Source organism: Sander lucioperca, chromosome 23 (genome assembly GCF_008315115.2).
Source record: "Sander lucioperca isolate FBNREF2018 chromosome 23, SLUC_FBN_1.2, whole genome shotgun sequence".
Lineage (NCBI taxonomy): Eukaryota > Metazoa > Chordata > Actinopteri > Perciformes > Percidae > Sander > Sander lucioperca.
Window position 1 is genome coordinate 16,528,625 of NC_050195.1, and position 15,000 is coordinate 16,543,624.

At 38.9% G+C, this 15,000-nt stretch overlaps 1 protein-coding gene and 1 long non-coding RNA gene across 5 annotated transcripts in view; one reads left to right on the forward strand and one right to left on the reverse strand.

The window, feature by feature from the left end:
* Positions 1-15,000, forward strand: part of plppr5b (phospholipid phosphatase related 5b) — a 153,055-nt gene that overhangs the window by 35,253 nt on the left and 102,802 nt on the right. The gene's annotated exons all lie outside the window — the stretch shown is intronic.
* LOC116050121 lies at positions 251-8,619 on the reverse strand. Its single transcript, XR_004105016.2, has 3 exons — positions 8,496-8,619; positions 8,060-8,063; positions 251-261 (listed from the first exon to the last, which is right to left on the reverse strand). It is a non-coding gene; the product is annotated as an uncharacterized LOC116050121 (long non-coding RNA).

Below are 15,000 nucleotides of genomic sequence, written 5' to 3' on the forward strand. Positions count from 1 at the left end.
ATATATATCTTTAATTGAAACACTTACAACCCAAGAGGGTTCTGATCTACAGAGAGAGAGACTTTCTCCTACAATGTGTTGGGAATTTGGAAGGTACGGATTCTGTTATTAGCAATGTATCAAAGATGTTTTTATCAATATTAATAAAGTTCTGAATATGTGTATTAATAACTATCAAATTGACAGACAATCAAAATGGGGCACCACCCTGGAACCAGGGACCAATAACTGAACGGAAAACAGTCTCATAGGTGGTGTTCTCTTAAAAATACAGATCTTAATTAATTTGATTAATTTATCTCATGTTTATAAAGTGAACGGTGAAGGGTGAAATTCGAGCACTGACCTGTTCAACCGGCTGTTATTACAACATATAGAGCTCAACACTGACCGCCCACTTTTTTAACCGCTCTGGTTTCGGAAGTGTTTTTCCACATTCAATTGTTTCATTGACATTTTGAAAATTACTTATATATAGAGTTTTAAGTCCAGAACCAAGCCAACCAGCTACGAGATGAATAGTGAGCATAAAACATTTGATTCGGCGCAAAAATTTTTTTATAAAATGGCAAAAAGGCAAAGTTACAATACCGTGTACAGAAACCATCATAGACTTCAATGGTAGAAGCTCGTTCTAGCTGTTCGCGTTTTTGCGGGTACGGCAAACGTTTCTATGGTAAACAGCGAGTTGGACCAATCAGAGACGTTGCTGTTACGCTAAGGATTGTGGGTAGTGTAGTTTTTCTCCATAAGATCGCAGATTAAACCATATTTTTCTTAAAACAAGGTTGATTTCATACGGACTTCTAGAATCTACAGGAGCAGAAACCTTCGTTTCACAACCACGTAGCTCGTGGTCAGTCTACCTCGGATGGTTTAGACATTATGACTGATGCGTTAAGGGACACTGGCCAATAGGAAATCACTGTTCTCGCAGGTAACATGTAGGTGTGAACCACAAATTCTGTATTTTTTATACCGCCGGCCATTTTGAAACCTACTTCTCATAGAAGTGTGACTTTCAGGCTTTAAGGTTTGCAAGGAGGGCAGATTCTCTTTGTTTTAAAGGGCGCTCAGGCCCCATGTGACTTCCTTTGTCTCAGAGGTCACATGCTCTCAGGAGATCTCTGTTTAAAGATGGTGTTTAATCACCCTGCTTCGGTTCCCAACAAATTCAAAGCATTTCATGAAACAAGGAACATTTATTCTAATAATTTGACTCTGTAACAAGGTTATTATAGTTTTGCATTTTTCATTATTTTTTATTTTTTATTTTGTTTTGACTTTTTGTTTTCAAATTCAGTTTAGTTTGAATTAGTTTTTAAAGCGGGTTTGCTAGTTTAGTTTAGTTTTTATTTTTTGAAAATGCTTAGTTTTAGTTTAGTTTTTATTAGTCTTTTTTTTGTAATATGGGTTATTTGTCGGGGGATTCAAAAAGGTTAGAAAAAGTATTGTGTATAATAACTCAACAAAAACATCATACAATTTTAGAAATATGTATTCACAATGTATTCAACAATAATACCAGTACATAAAATGTAGCCTACATATGGTCATAAATATGTAAACAGTCTACACAAGATGCCGCAGTAAGTGGAAAATGTATAAGTGACGTGTTCCAGGAAAAAAACTAAATAGCCAACAGACTAAAGAAGACATACATGAACAGGTGTTTTGAACTTTGGTTTGAGTAAAGTGGTGAACTTTTTGAAGTCAATCGACTCACACAGTTGTGTAGACATCCCAGTATCAATCCACATATTAACCCACGCTTCCTCCCGCTTTTGGTGTTCCTGTGTATTTACTAACCAGCAGCTATCGGGTCGCTGGTGAAAGCCTTCCTGTAGTGTTCTCTGTCCTGCTGTTGTCTCCGTCATGCTGCCTGGCCCTGTACCCATACATCCATGCCCTGTTTAGCTTCTGTTTCGGGGAAAGGGGGCTTTGCGTTCTCCTTTACCTTGTTAAGGTAAGCTAGGTTAGGCTCCTTGTGCGCGCTTCTCATGTACTTTCAAATTTGTGGGATGTTTCCCTGTAATGAATTGTCCACATATTTTACCACCTTCCACTGCAAGGCACTTGCTTTTATCTGACACAGTCATAATCAAATAGGTCTCTGTCGCTTTCTTCCGACGTTCGGTACTGCTATGATGCCAGACGAGGGGCATGGACTATGTTGTGTTCAGTTTGACATGGAATGTCGGAATTTCTGGATTCCCAGTCAGAAACTATACATGTCTACGGGAAATGTCATGGTCGGAAAGATATAACGTTATTTGCTCTATGAAAGACATCGACAAAGATGAAAACTAAGGACATTTACTCGATAATTTTATTTTATTTTAGTTAGTTTTGCAAACAGACATTACAGTTTTAGTTTAGTTATCGTTTTTTTGTAATGCCTCGTTTTTATTTTTATTTCAGTTAACGACAATGTTTTTTTCCACCTAGTTTAACGATTATAACCTTGCTCTGTAATCTCAGATTTCAAAGACCTGAATGTCCTTTCAATATAAAAATAAAATTCCTGGGAGAAGGAGACACACACACGCACGCACGCGCACACACACACACACACACACACTCGCACGCACACACGCGCGCGCACACACACACACACACACACACACACACACACACACACACACACACACACACACACACACACACACACACACACACATCAGCACATATAATCACCTTATTACGTCTATATTAGGCTGCAAGTAACCATAGCAACAATACTACTGCTGAACTGACTGATGGTTACATCTATGGGTTGATGCATGGAGCCCCATTGAATTGAAATTGAGAGAGAGAGAGAGAGAGAGAGAGAGAGAGAGAGAGAGAGAGAGAGAGAGAGACATGATAAATCATGCACAAGTTGAAGGAGCTGATGGGATAACATTTTAACTGGAATTGTACCTTGTACGATTTCATGTGATAAATAAAATGGATTGATTTATTGAACATAACATAACAGTGAAATGTCAAAATAGAAGCAACTGGAATGAATTGGTTGATGGTCAAAGAGAAAGGGAGAGCAGCAGCGTGGCCAGTATAAATGAATGTGTCGGTAATTATGGGACTAGTACTGTGGAAATGTATAGCACCATGAATTTACTATGTGAGCCATCATAGTCACTCCACAACACTCAATGTTCTTTGCTTGGCCTTTACCAGCACTGGCCCTATGAACAAATAAAGGCCACTCACCCCTTGTAGGCTTTGAAGGGGTACACTCTAAAAAATAATACCCTGGCTCAACTTAAAAAAATGAAGGTAACAATTTGCATGGATCTTTTCAAGTTGTTCCAACTCAGTCATTGAGTACATCAAATTAAACTTTTCTTGTTATCCCAACTCAATTATTGCATAAAATCAACATGCTTTGTTTATTCCTCTAAAAGCTTAATTAAGTTGCACAATAATAAACACAATTGGTTTCAATAAAAACATTTTGGTGATTATTAAGTAGTCAAATTATTTCATTTAAGCTGTTCTAACACATTTTTCTTCCATTTTATTCATACATTTACGTTTTTACATTTATTTATATTTATGCAAATTATTACCTCAGTTTTGTATTCGTAATGTATTTCACCTCATTCAAAATAAATTGCATACAGCAATTACATCTCCAAAGTTTGAATTTGCAGGTCAAACATTTCACTTATCCTGTCAAACATCTCACCATCCACAGTACTAGATGATTGATGCAAAACGTGGAACATGTGGGACATTCATGGTTCTTCAGATTAGCTCAAATTAAAATGCAGAAGCCCCCCAAAAACTAAAAGCAGTATATTCTGTTGGTCTCGTGATGTGACCTGGTGACTGCAGTATACAGTATGTAGAGGACACAGAGCCTTCAAGCTCCGCTTCCTCCCATGCCTGCCACATTTATTCTCATTCAAGAACATGGGCCTGCAGGAAGCGCCTTCATATCGGAGGGTCGCGAGAAAAGACTCTGCATGAATATCTTATGAAGTGTGACATGCCAGATAAGCCTGTGCTGCTTGAAGCATGCTACTTTGAAGTTTTCTCCTCTGCCGCTTTGCCTTTTAATAAGAGCTGTTTATTCACACCCGATCAAATCAAATCTTGTGTGCTGCACTTTATTCGCAAGCAGAAATCAGAAAGCCATATATTTTGGCTGGTATCTTTGATAATAAACACCTATTTTCATTTCATGTCATGTTCCTCTCGTGGCTGTTGCTTGATTCTGTGTAAAAATCTCTGAGTTAATTTGCGCAGACATAAGAGAGGGATTGATATGCATTTCAAAGTGATGTGTGCGCCTGTTCGCTAAGGTATTTTTATTTTTTTGCACGCCCAGCTCTGTGATGTATTGACTGTATCTGGGTCGCACTGCCGCCTTTGGCATAACGGTGTAATAAAAACACAATGTAAGCATTTCTCATATCTCAACCACAACACGCCTATTTATAGATTCTCAGTCAGTCAGAGTGATGTCGTCTTGGCAGCATGTCAGTTCATTTTGAGTGGTTGTGTGTTGAATATGTCACACAGGGAAACTGAGTGATTGGAGGCAGTTTTCACTCAACAGTAAACAAAGACATGTCTCTTCTGTACAATATATGCTAACAACCCTGTGGAAGAGCCAATTAATATATGTAATATAATATGTTAAAGCTATGGCCAACTTGTTCTCTCCTGATACCTAACCCTAACCCCCGTACCCAAACGTAGATTTAGAAGGCGTAGATTTAGTGGTGGGGATGCAGAGGATGTGTCCCAAACCCAATATTGAGGAGAGGTAGATTTGTCCCCCCCTTTATAAGATATGAAAGACAACCCACTCCCCAAAAGAGGTGAAAATAACCATTCAAGGGGCTCAAAACATGTTCGGAAAACTTTTTATTTATTATTTATTTATCAAGATTTAAACTTTGGAGCTTCTGGCTTTAACAAGGTCTCATTCTCCAACAGATTTGAGGTGTAGGCTACGTGATTCCTAAAAAAGAAACACGTGTGATATATAATATGCAGAAAGTTGTGACCCATACATGGCATTACATAAAATAAGACATATGCAACATATATTGATGCAGAAAAGGCACACATGTTGCATAAACATTCAGCAGAATGCAGGAAATGAAGTGTTGGACGGACAACATTTTCTGGGAGAGGATCACCCAGACCCCCCAGTTATAATGTCCCCCCCCAATTTTGAAACAAAACCTCACCCTTTATTTATATATATATATATATATATTTATATTTGGTATTTGTTGGATTATATGTCTAAATTTAAATATATTACATAAATACACTTTCTGAACTCCAAGCGTTGTTTAGCTTTCTAGACAGTCGTTCTGCTAGGTGAGAATAGTCACAGTTAGATTAAGCAGTAAAACTGAGGTGTGGGATGGTTCTGATTCAGTTGTTAAGTTAATGTAACGGTCTTTTATAGTTGGAGTCCAAACTCAGAGCATCAGGCTAGACAACAGTGTCTTTAGTGTGTAAGCAGAAGCCCTCAGTGGCCGTAGCCACCCAGGTCAATAATCAGCAATATGCCAAGCCTTGTAACCAAATGTACTGTCACTCTCAAGCCTGAGCCAGGAGCTTGATCAGAGTGCTAGAATAAAGGCATGCAAATACAAATGACGAGAACCACAACCGTTCTATCAATGCAAAGATCAAAACAGGATGACTTCTAGCAACTCCTCCAAGCTAAAAATATGTTGTTTCTTATTTCTTCAGAATCTCTTTCCACCCTTAAATGTGGATCAAACGTCTTATACTGTTGAGGAGAGTGACCGATTTCTGTCTGAATGTAGAGACTATTAAAAGATCATTTTAGTATATATTGCTTTGGTTTTGTTCATATTTCCTGTCCGTAATAATAACAGTGTACTCTCCCAAGTTAATAGCTCATATCTGGGGACATAGTGACATCACTAAAAGCGAAGTGCAGTCAGATGATCCAGGGTGAAAACAATTCTTTAGGTTAGTCAAACTTATTTGGAAGAGCAAATGAAGGTGAACAGTGCACTTATGAACCAAACTCCCAGAGCTCAGCTATTAGCTTAGTGATTTCAACATTATAGAAAAAACTACGAAAATTACCCTTCCATCTTCTCTACCTCGTTCTCTCCCTGTGGCCTTGTCAGGTTCAGCAGCAAGGAGGTGTTTTTTAAGTTGTTAAAATCTCATTTGCCTGCAGGGATAAGTGGCGTGCTGTTAACACTCTGCCAGGCAGATATCGTGGCTTGCTGCTGTCAGATGACACCATTGACACATGTTACCTGGGTACCATGGTAATATTTGTTATGGTTGATGCTTAAAAATGGCACATTTATCACACCCACATGATGCAGTAATAATATAAATTTATTTAAAGGTCCCATACTGTAAAAAGTGAGCCTTCATGTCTTATTCGATTATAAAGCAAGTTGAGGTGCTATATACTGTCAATACTGTAAAAGTATCAAAACGCTCAATCTACAGAGAAATGCACACAGCCTGTATTCAGAAACAGTGTCTTTAAACGAGCCGCCAGGACTTCTGTACCGTTGTGATGTCACAACTATACTATATATATATATATATATATATATATGTATGTATATATATGTATGTATATATATGTATGTATATGTATATATATATATGTATATATATATATATGTATGTATATATATATGTATGTATATATATATATATATATATATATATATATATATATATATATATATATATATATATGTATATATATATATATGTATATATATGTATATATATATATATATATTTATATATATGTGTGTATATATATATATATATATATTTATATATATGTGTATATATATATATATATGTATATATATATATATATGTATGTATGTATGTATGTATGTATGTATATATATATATATATATATGTATGTGTGTAGAAAGTGCCGCTACAGGCATTCCCCGGCTGCAATGACGGTGCAGAGACTCGGAGATGCTAACCAATCGGAGCAGACTGGGCTTTTTAAGAAGGGGGGCTTGAAGAGACAGGCGTTAAAATGTGCGTTTCAGACAGAGGGTGAATAGAGCAGGTATATTGTATGACAGACAGTATGAGAAAAATAAAGTGTTTTCACTTTAACATTAAAGCACATCAATATGTTCCAGTAGAAAACCCAAAATACAAGTATGATCCTGAAAATGAGCATGATATGGGACCTTTAAAAAGAAAAAGGTATCCAAAGCCCTTACTCTGCAGCAAATTAACTAATATGGATTTTGTTGTACTAGTGATCAAAATAATGCTTTGGTCTCGCATTAAGTAATTCTAGTCTAAAAGGTGTTTGATCGTGCTTTAATGTTCTCTACAGGTGTGTGTGTGTGTGTGTGTGTGTGTGTGTATGTATATGTGTATGTGTATGTGTATGTGTGTGTGTGTGTGTGTGTGTGTGTGTGTGTGTGTGTTGTGTGTTTTGATGCTGCGGTTGTGCAGTGCAACACCTGTATTCTCCAGACAACATAGCTCATTAATCACTCCTCAGGGAGGAACAGTCTCCTGCTCCTTTGGAGAGGAAGAAGACAAAGAAAATATGCCTGTCATACTTTGCTCTGATCTCATATTTACTTTCAGCTACTCCCATCGGGCAGCCACATCAGAACACTCTTCCATTTCCACTGCAATATCCATTTTAAACGACGCCATATAGACTGTCTACTTTTTAATGCAGCTTTGCACGCCTGCTCTTATTTATTCATGGATTTGTTTGTTTTGTTAATGTAATACTATGCTAGTCTATCATGGGTGTATGTTTTTATGTAGAGCCCCTAACCTTCATTCAATTTTCTATGAATATGTGATAAGAAAATAAAGGTCTTGGAATCTTGAATCTCGGAAGCTTCTTCTTGAATCTTGAAAAATAGTTTCACTAAACTGGAAGAATACAAATACTTGAGGGTGAAGAAGACCCAAGAGACAACAAGATTCTGGAACTTCTGTCGGTGAGGGCAGATGTGTAAATCGTGAGACAAATTCAAGGAACGGCAAGAGACTCTGTTGTTTATGACCGAATTACGAACCGACTACGTGGCTGTGGTGTAATCCGCGTCATGTCCTGCCTCCTGCACACTCTACCTAGGCGCCACCCCTTGCCTTAACCAAACGGAGTATTTCCAGGAAGTGAGAACACGTCTGACACAAGACAACCTCCTGTTGTGTGCTACATGTGTGAGAGGGCCTGATTCTCCTTTTCATATGAGAAAATGGATTATGATTGGCGAGGGGTAGAAGAGGCTCTTCCTGAGCCTCTCAGTGCTGGCTTGGTGTATCCTGTACCTTCTTCCTGACCTCAACAGGTAGAAAAGGCTGTTACCCGGGTGGTTTGGGTTTCTCCTAGCCTTTTTCTTTTTTTCTTTATTTGCTCAGATGTGCCTTTCGTTTAGACGGCGACGGCGTTTTTGGGGCTTAAAAACGCAAAAAAGTGAAACCACCCTCCAGAGTGGAAAACTTAAAAACTCTCCACCAGTGCTTCACACTACTACCTAGCTGCCTGGTGTGCATACTACATCGAATTTCACACACTTTTGCGTGACCATATGCACACAGATTTCCCCCCCAAAACGCTCGTCTAAACGCGGAATAAAAAGTGAGAACGCAACGCCACTTTTGCGTTTTCTCTTCACATCGTTTCCGTCTAAACATAGCCTTAGTCTTGCTGAAATTCATGCGTAGGTTGTTGCCCTGACACCAGTGGGTCAGCTCCTTCTTTCAGGAAGGCCTTTTTCATTGTTGTCCATGATCAGGCCCACCACAGCTGTGTCGTCAGCAAACTTGATGATGGTGTTGGAGTCGAAAGTGGCTACGCAATTATGTGTGTACAGGGAATACAGCAGGAGACTCAAAACACAACCCTGGGGTGCTTCGGTGTTAGGGATGTGGGTGGATAAGGTGTCCGCCCACTCTCACCACCTAGGGTCTATCTGTCAGGAAGTCTAGAAGTCAGGAAGTCAAGGATCCACATGCACAGTGAGGTTTTTAAGTTGTAATAGTTCCAGAGCTTTGTGAGGAGCCTGGAGGAAGCTATGGCATACTTGCATACTTTGACCTGTGTATGTATTGAATAAACATATTGGATACTGGCATACATCAGATAAATCGGTACAGAAAAATACTCCACACATCTACAACGTGAGACAGGTACGTTGGAGGGGGACAAGCAGGTCAAAAGTTGCCTGAAGATGGTCTAGTACCAAAACGTTGCCTATTATTAAACTCTATATAATTTTTGCAAGTTAGACAGTGTGCTGGAGTTTTCTTTGCAATGACTCAGATATATAGCAGCTGCCTTATTAAAAACAACCAAACAAAAAGTAAAAACAGAATATACAGAATATAGACTCCTTCTAATTGTCCCTGTTGCTCTCTCCTTGGTTGTCAATAATCCAACATTCAGTCATATAACATGGAAGTCCAACATGGAAGTCCAGTGGAATAAGAGGTAGAGACACATGAAACATCAGGCTGTCACAGACAATAAGTCTCTTTGCTAGAATTACCCTCGAAAGTAACAGATTTCCTTGTTTGCTTTTGTCTAGTAGAATTCTGACACTGTATCGAATGCTGAATGTGTACCATGATGTGCCTCAGCAGTAGAGCAGCGACTCTGGCACTCCTCATAGGCTGAGCGGGAAAGTGACAGATGGACAGATAGGTCTACAGAGGACTCCACTGTGTTCACACACTCACCACTGCTTGCATGAACTGCTCTCTGATTGGCTGGATTAGGAGCCTTCTTTCTGCCTGATTGATCCCGTGTGGGGGTGTGTTTGTAAGAAATAGCACACACATTGAATATGTGTAGACATTTGTGCATCTCTGTGTGCAAAACATATGCTTGGGGCTTTTTACCTATAATGTAAATATATGTAGGTTTAATAATATCATTATGCATGTGGATTCCGCAAGATGTTTTTTTTTATGGGACTATGCAGCCATAGAAATGACAAATTAGCTCTAAATGTCCTGGAAACAATACGCTGCCCTGGAACTGTGTACAATGTGCAGCATGATTACCATCAGGCTGATGTGTGAAGTGCCACAGGTGTCACAGCCTGCAAATGTCTTTTTAGACCAACATCCCTAAAATGTCAAAGCTCTATTCAGCAACAATAACAATGACATCTTCACACATATGACAATATTCTGATAGATCCTAAAAAGTAGAACACTTCAGTCAATATTACAATACAATGATTACAAAAAATCTTTCCTGGCTTCCTGTGTCTGCTGACAGACATGTCATTCTTCACACATTCTTGACATCATGACATTTCATCCAGCGCCTTGATCAGGTCAGTATTTGAATTTGTCCCATACTTTGGTCAATAACTAAATACCTGCAAAATGAATGTCAACTTTTAAATGTTAGCTGCATTGGAAGTGAAACATGTACATTTACTTTTTCATTTGCAGATTTTCTGAAAATTCAGTTAAACGTTACGCTACGTTTGGATGGAAGCATGGCTATTGTGAGCATGTTAGGATATTTATGTTAGCATTTAGCTCAAAGAACAGCTGCTCAGTTATTACAATAATGATCTCATCGAAAACTGTAGAGATATAAAGGAATGTACTTATATTGATTGTCATACCATCTGTTTTCCACTTAATCCCCTGGTAATAATCATTGAATGCCCCCCCCCAAACCGCATAATGAAACAGATCATTCCCTGAATGTTTAAATGCATCCTGGAAATGTTTCCTCATGGGGTATTGTAAGGTATTGGATTCATTTCCTGAACAGCAGGGTTTATAGTTCATTATACAGCTGTCAGTCTGATATGACTGGATTTTTAATGTATGCATACTGTAATTAACCACTTTCTAATGCTATTATTATAGGGAAAATGCATCATTAGACGTCTCTCTGGTGCGTTTGAGCATGAAGCCAACAGGATGTAGATTTGGCCTAGTTAGTATTAAAATGGGGTAGTGATGACAGAGTGACACAGTAATGGCAGCCATTACTCCGAGCTGTCAACGCGCACCCACCTGACACCACACAGCCTCTGCATCTCCATCTCTGTCCGTCTCCTCCTCAGCCTTCACATATGGATTTCAGCGTGTCAGTGAGGCACAAACGTGCATCTCTGGCAAGGGCATAACTTTGGGAAATTTTAAGCATTTCAAACACTTCATTTTCTGCGTTCTGGTGAATTTTTCTGCAACAATTTCTGCCTTTTCTGCGTCAAGTTATGATGCAAATGTCTTAATTTATGTAAAGGAATTTATAATAGATTTTTTTTTTTAGCACCGGACAGTTTTGATTATTGGGGGTTGTAACCCCCCTCCATCCCCTCTGTAAATTACGCCTATGATCTCTGGTGCTGGAGGAATAGACAGAGAGTGGAGGATGCAATAAGATGAGGCTTCAATGATCCATGTGGGGAAATGGGGTCACTGCAGCAATGGAAGGAACATAGATAAAGAAGAAGGAAATATAAACAACTATAGAGCCAGCAGTTGGCATTGAACATAACACAACCATTCCAGCAGGAAGTGGAAATGTACGACAGCGTTATGAAGGAATGCAAATGTAACCAGCTACTCAATGGCTGGCCACTTCTATATGGATAACCACCAAATTTGCCTGATAGTTATAAATATTCAAGGTATCTAGATGTTTGGAATTGGGCCAGGTCAGAAGATTATAGGTTTGCTTGCTGAAGCCAAAAGATTGGATTACCACAGTGAAAGAACAACACAAGGCACAGAAGAAAGTTGAACTGCCTGTATTGAATGCGATGCGTAACAGGTAAATAGCACCAATACAGTAACAATTATGTATCACAAATGTAGTGAAGTGGAAAAGTGGGATCCCCTGTACAAAAGTAAAAAAATTACAAAGTATCAAAATAATAAATGTTCAGTTCAATTACGAGTGCACTCAAAATAAATTTTGACCCAGGTCTGTTAAAATAATGTTCACAATTCCACAAGTCATCGATAGTGGATCAATGCACAGGGTAATTGTCCTCCTCCAAGGAAAACAAGTGTCAGTGTGCACTAAGTTCTACCTGACCCCTTGGCCAAGGGGGTAATAGATCAAGGTTCTCCGGCTTGAGGTCTCTAGGTTGCCACCTCCTGGCTACAACCGGGCTCTTAATCAAGTGGGGCTTGGCTCGCCATCCAGTCTGGAACAGTTTCTCCAAGGTCTCTGAGTATTTCCAACGCCGGTCTAGACTCCACCAGACCCGCGATCTCTCAAACTCTGAATCTCCCTAAAAAACCTGACCTATATGGAATAGGTCAACATAAAATTACCTTAGAGCTAACACTGTTGACATTACTGTCATAGGCTAAGGCTGCTATCAATTAACTCAATATCGCTAATCACAGTATCATGTTTCTAGTTCAGTTGTACAACATATTACATTCCTCAATATATCATAACTATCATTTTGAAATAAAGTGCATAACCATAATACATAGATGTAACACAATTACACAGAAATACATTCAAAATACGCTTAATAGCCCTAAATGAATGAATGAAATGCATGAAAGTCAGACCTCATTATCATTCACTAGTATTAGTGTCTCAACAGGCCGCTAACAGACTATTAGCAGGGTTCCAGTGGGCCGCTAGGCCGCAACCGTTAATACAGCAAGTTAACTCGACGTTAAACACAATTTCAAAACATATAACTTGACGGAGCTACTCCACTCACCAGCGATAGTAGCCCGGAACACAGTAAAAATATCCCGTTTTATCGTTAAATCCATTTTAGTAACTTAACAAAGATAATACACTTTAGCTGTTAGCTTCAAGTTAGCAGCAGCCGCGGCTGCTAGCGCTGTTTACATTGAGAACAATGGGCACCCAATGGCGGACATTAGCATATAGGCTAGCGGAACATAACCAACTCACCAGTGCAAAGAGGAAGCACATTAGCTTGAGCATGCCCTCTGGATTAGACTCTCTCACGAGTGTTTCACACAATTAGTTACAGTCAACAGTCACAGAATCGAATATCAATACTTAAAATTTATAATTAATGTACCGCTACGATGATTTAGCTACACTGGCGTCACTTCAGATCTCCCTCACCAGCGCGAACGGCTGAGAGGCGGGTCTAAACACTCTATTGGCTAGGGTGTAGTAACACTCAGACTTATAGGCTAATGCCACAATAAAAATATGCCCTCGTATTGGATGATATCAATGTTTACAAGCGATCCTTTCAACATAAAGCATTTATTTATACTTATATAGTTTTCACATGTATTGTATAATCACTTGTATATAATTACCAAAATATTTATTGCATATTTATTTCACCCAGGACTTATTTATTTATACATTTATTCTATTTATTGCCCATTTTACCTCTGGGTTACACAAACAGCAGGAGAACACAGTGAGACAAAAAAGAACCTTTTGAAAGTACAGCAAAAAATGAACATAAAAATGCAGTGTAGCCTGTGATTTGGATAAGGGGAAGAAGTCATTCTAGGGGCTAGCAGGGTGCATGGATAACAGCCCCGGTTTGCTCTTCTCTGGAAACTCTCTGGCAAGGAATATTATACACAACGATTGAAATGAGTGGCATCAGATGAAAAGGCATTTAAAAATTTTAGTATAAGGCCTCTTTCACACTGGCTGCGTGGCGTGGGCGTGTCAGCTGCGTGACGTGTCGGTTTTTATTTTGGCTACCATGTTAACAGGTTAGAGCTTGCACACTGCCTGCGTGGCACGCACGTCTCAGGGGCATCTCAGGGGCGTCTCGAGCCGCGCCGAAAACGCGTGTATGCTAGAAATAGGGCCGACGCCTATTCTTCACGCGACACGTATAGAATACGAAAAGTTTATACGTCCTTTTGACACATACATTTTTATTTTATTTTTTTTCAAGAAATTAAGTATAGGTTTAATTCAGTCATTCATTTGGCAAGGTAGTTTTATTTGTGTAGCACATTTCAGCAACAAGGCAATTCAAAGTGCTTTACATAAAAACAATAAAAAATTAAAAACAGATACAATATGAGAATAAAAGTTACAGTGCAGTATAACAAATTAAACATTAAAGAGCAGTTAAAAACAGTTAAAAAATTTTAAACATTAAAACATTTTTTGTCATCATATCCACTATTAGTCCCTCTGGGACGTGTGGTTCGCTGTAATCAAATCAGTATATATTTATGTTTAACATGAAGTATACTACTGCATTTTATCAATGGGAAACATACATGTGTACAGACAGCAGCAGCGCTGCGTCAGACACGTTTCTGGTGTGCAAAGACATAGAAACGCCACGCAGCCGCCACGCAGCTGACACGCAACAGAAACGCCACGCTCAAGCCACGCAGGCAGTGTGCAGGATCCCTAAAAGATGTTTTGTAATTTACCAATGCACATGCAATAGACATGTTTGCATGTTGATACCACTGTCCATGCTCAAATTGAATGATTGATACAGTATAAGTGGCTTTAACAATGAGACCATTATATTGTTGTTGTGACAATACATTGGAGATGGCAGTCAAGTCTTTATTGTAGAAGTGGGATGTGGTTGAAAGCTCTAGAAAAAGCTAGGAAGTGGACCTTGAGTTAAGATTATTTTGTCAGGCTACTAATCCCGAGGTCAAGAATAAACTTTCATTCTTTAGTAAGACTTAATGTAGGGTATTTGAAACGACTATTTAGCAAAATATTTTCTCTAGATTTATCTCTCAGAGGGAAACACAGGCAGAGCAACGGTGCCTCTGCAAAATAGCCTCAGGAAGGAACTTGTTTTGGTGGAACGTATACGTTCAAAAGTAGTTTTAGTCATGCAACAGAAAACTCAGATTGGACAGATAGTCTAGCTAGCTGTCTGGATTTACCCTGCAGAGATCTGAGGAGCAGTTAACCATAGTCCTCAGAAATCCACCGGAGTTTAGAACGCCAACACAAAGAAAGAGGAAGGGGACGGTCATCCAGCCAAAAAGAAGGATATACTGCGGAATTTCTGGTGGCAACACAGTAA